This window comes from Micromys minutus, assembly GCF_963924665.1.
Source record: "Micromys minutus genome assembly, chromosome: 8".
In the NCBI taxonomy this organism is placed as follows: domain Eukaryota; kingdom Metazoa; phylum Chordata; class Mammalia; order Rodentia; family Muridae; genus Micromys; species Micromys minutus.
Window position 1 is genome coordinate 18,415,163 of NC_137977.1, and position 4,214 is coordinate 18,419,376.

At 38.8% G+C, this 4,214-nt stretch overlaps 1 pseudogene across 1 annotated transcript; it reads right to left on the reverse strand.

Moving 5' to 3' along the window:
- Positions 1-1,927: 1,927 nt before the first annotated feature.
- On the reverse strand, positions 1,928-2,713 carry LOC308423190 (small ribosomal subunit protein eS4-like; annotated as a pseudogene). The gene has a single exon. The product of its transcript is annotated as a small ribosomal subunit protein eS4-like (transcript).
- Positions 2,714-4,214: the final 1,501 nt, after the last annotated feature.

The window sequence follows — 4,214 nt, forward strand, 5'->3', positions numbered from 1 at the left end:
TGTACCCCATTTTTTAATTAAGATTATTTGATTCTATGTTGTCTAACTTTTTGAGTTCTTTGTACATATTGGATATTAGCCCTCTGGAAGATGGAGCATTGGTAAAGATATTTTTCCAATCTGTGGGTTGATGTTTTGTTCTTTGACAGTGTCCTTTGCGTTACAGAAGCTTTGCAATTTTATGAGGTCCCTTATGTCAATGGTTGCTCTTAGAGCATAAGCTCTGTGTTCTGTCCATGAAGTTTTTCTTTGTGTTTACAAGGATTTCCCCCATTTTCTCTTCTATTTGATTCAAAGTATGTATGTTTTTATGTGAATGTTCTTGATCCACTTGGACTTGAGCTTTACACAAAGAAATAAGAATGAATCAATTTGGGCTAGAAAGATGGGACAATAGTTACCAGCCCAGACTACACTTCCTGAGATCCTGATTTCAGTTCCAAGCAACCACACTGTGGCTCACAACCATCTGTAATGGGATCTGATACCCTTTTCTGGTATGTCTGAAGACAGCTATAATAGACTCATATACCAAAAGTAAATAAATATTTAAAAAAGGATCAATTTGCATTCTTCTACATGCAGACTACCAGTTGAGCCAGCACCATTAGTTGAAAATGCTGTCTTTTCCCCACTGGATGATTTTAGCTTCTTTTTCAAAGATTAAGTGACCATATATGTGTGGGTTTATTTCTGGGTCTTCAATTCTGTTCTATTGATCGACTTGCCTGTATCTATACCAATACCATCCAGTTTTTATCGCTCTTGCTCTGTAGTATGACTTGAGGTCAGAGATGCTGATTCCCCCAGAAGATCTTTTATTGCTGAGAATAGTTTTTACTATCCTGTGTTTTATTTTGTTTTGTTTTTTGTTATTCCAAATAAATTTGAGAATTGTTCTTTCTAACTCTATGAAGAATTGAGTTGGAATCTTGATGTGGATTGCATTGAATCTGTAGATTGTTTTTGGCAAGATGGCCATTTTTTTTTTGCTATATTAATTCTGTTAATCCATGAGCATGGGGGAATTTCCATTTTCTGAGATCTTCTTCAATTTCTTTCTTCAGAGATTTGAAGTTCCTGTCATACAGATATTTCACTAGCTTGGTTTATGTCACACTAAGACATTTTATATTATTTGTGACTATTGTGGACAGTGTTGCTTCCCTAATTTCTTTCTCAGCCCTTCTATCTTTTGAGTAGAGCAGATTTGTTAGTTGATTTTATATCTAGCCACTCTCCTGAAGTTGTTTATCAGCTGTAGGAGCTCTCTGGTAGAATATTTGGGGTCACTTATATATATTATCATATTATCTACAAATAGCGATATTTTGACTTCCTTTCTCCCAATTTGTATTGCTCTCATCTCCTTTTGTTGTCTAATTGCACTGGCTAGAACTTTTAGTACTATATTGAATAGGTAAGGAGAGAGTAGACAGGCTGTCTTGTCACTGATTGTAATGGAATTACTTCTAGTTGGTCTCCATTTAGTTTGATATTGGTTACTGGTTTGCTGTATATTGCTTTTATTATATTGATGTATGGGCCTTGATTTCCTGATCTTTCCAAGACTTTTAATCCTGCATTCCTGTGATGAAGCCTACTTGATTATGGTTGATGATCATATTGTTTTCTTGGATTCGGTTTATAGAATTTTATTGAGTACTTTTACATCAATATTCATAAGGTAAATTGTTTTATAGTTTTCTTTTTTTGTTGGGCCATTTTGTGGTTTAGGTATCAGTGTAACTGTGGCTTCATGAAAAGAATTACGTAGCGTTCCGTTCCTTCTGTTTTCATTTTATGGAATAGTTTGTCTTGTTTTTCTTCTTAGTTTCACCATGCTGTTTAATCTAGCATGTTGCCTAGAAAGCCTTCTATTAGCCAGAGTACAAATACTTCTCCAGCGTGTCTCCTAGGGACCATTTCACCCACTGCTCTGTTTGGCTGCTAGTCTCTTGTCTCTCTCTTTTCAGCAATGGTGAGGCAGATTCCTTTTCCTAGGGGAAGAAAGATCCATGGCTTGTTGCCCTTGCCAATAACAAAGATGTTGGATGGCCAAGTGGCAAAGCTGTTGCCATTGGCATCTTACACATGAACCACATCAAAAGAGCTGGGATGTCTCTCTATTAGTGATTACATCAATTCTTCTTAAGTTAGCACCTCCAGTCACCATACACAGGTTTCCTGTGTCAAACTCAATGGAGTCAGTTATTTTACCTGTCTCCAAATCAATCTGAATGGTGTCATTCACTTTGATGAGGGGATCAGGGTATTGAATAGTACGAGCTTCATGGGTCACCAGATGTTGGATTTCTTTTGTGTCCACCAAGATCTTTCTCACTTTACACAGCTTATTCTTGGCCTCCTCAGGTGTAATATGATGAACAGCAAAGTGACCCTTGGTGTCATCAGACCGATGATCTCTTCAGTCTTGTCAATGCTGATGACATCTATAAACCCAGCAGGATAGGTTATGTCAGTCCTGTCTTTGCATCAATCTTAATGAACCACTGCATGCAAATCTTTTATACTTCGTCTCCAGTCAGGACATATTTAAGTCTGTTCCTCAGGAAAATGATCAGAGGCAGACATTCCTTCAATTTGTGAGGACCAGTGGATGAATGAGAAGCAAACACACTGGTCAACTTATCCAGCAACCAATGTTTGGAGCAGCTACGTGCTTTAGATGTTTCATGGGACTACAAGCCATGGCTGTGCTAGGAACACCTATGGTATCTTTTACTGCTAGATTCTTTCTTTATCTCTTGTATTCTCTTGATAATTCTTGCCTGTATGACTCCTGTTCTCTTTCCTAGTTTTTCCATCTCCAGGGCTGTCTTGCTTTGTGTTTTTTTAATGTTCTATTTCCATTTTTAAATCCTGAATAGTTTTGTTCAATTCCTTCACCAGTTTGACTGGGATTCCTGTATTTTTTTTTTTATGGCATTTATGTGTTTCCTCTTTAAGAACTTCTACTTGTTTACTTCTGTTTTCCTGTCTTTCTTTAAGGGATTATTTTATGTCCTTCTTAAAGTCCTCTATTATCATAATGAAATGAGAATTTAGATCTGATTCTTGCTTTATAGGTTTGTTGGAGTATCTGGGACTTGCTCTGGTGAGAGAACTGGGTTCTGATGTTGCCTGTTCAAAATGGTTTCTGCTGCTTATGTTCTTGAGCTTGCCTCTTGCCATCTGGTTATCTTTGGTATTATCTGGCCTCCGTTTTGCTGACTGGAGCTTGTCCTTCCTGTGATCTTGTGATCCTGTGATCCTGGATATTTCAGAATACTTGGGATGGCAAGCTGTAACTTGGATGTGGACTGTGTGAGTATGGATCCAGAGCTGAGTCTCTGCTCCCAAAATAGGTGAAAACTGGATGGTGTCTGGGTCCCTGACTGGGTGGGGTATCTGTGTCCATGGTTTGCAGGAGTCTTGGTATACTGGGTATTGGAGAAGGTTTTGGGGTCTGACCTGTGCCCTTGGATGTGTCAAAATACCTGGGGAGTCACGATGCAACTGGTGTATGGGCTGTGTGGGTCTGGGTCCATGCCCACGCCCTGATCCAGCCTCATTTATTTATTTATCCATTTCTTTATTAGCTTTGCATCCTGATCACAGCCCCTCCCCCCATTTCCAAAATTTTCCTTCTCTTTGAAACACAGATTTAAAAAAAAAAACCTTTTTTTTTTTTCAGAAGACTTTTATTTTGAGGTCATTCATCTTAAGATAGGAAGGGTTTTTAAAAATACGTTTTGATGTTCTTTGCTGTCCTCTCGTTTCTCCCAGATATTCTCTATTTTGCTACCTAGCACACATCATGTGTATTCTTCTTTCTCTCTCTCAATGGGTAAACAACAACAAACAACAGAAGATGGGGAGAAAAAATAGACTCACTAAAAAAAGTTAATGTAAAATTAATGTAAAAAAATACCAAAACAAAACAACACACATGAACATGCACACACACACACACACACACACACACACACACACACACACACACGCACGCACGGGAAACAGAGAAGAAGAGGCAAGAAAAGGGGAGGGATTGAGTGAGGGAGAGAGAAAGAGAGGGAGAGGAAGGGAGACACACAGAGAAAGAAAGAGAGAGGGGTAAGGGCGGAGGGAGGGGGAGAGAGGAAGAGAGAGAGGGAGAGTTTTGCCATAGCCAACTACTCCTGGGGTTGCCCTGGAACACAGTTGGTATACAC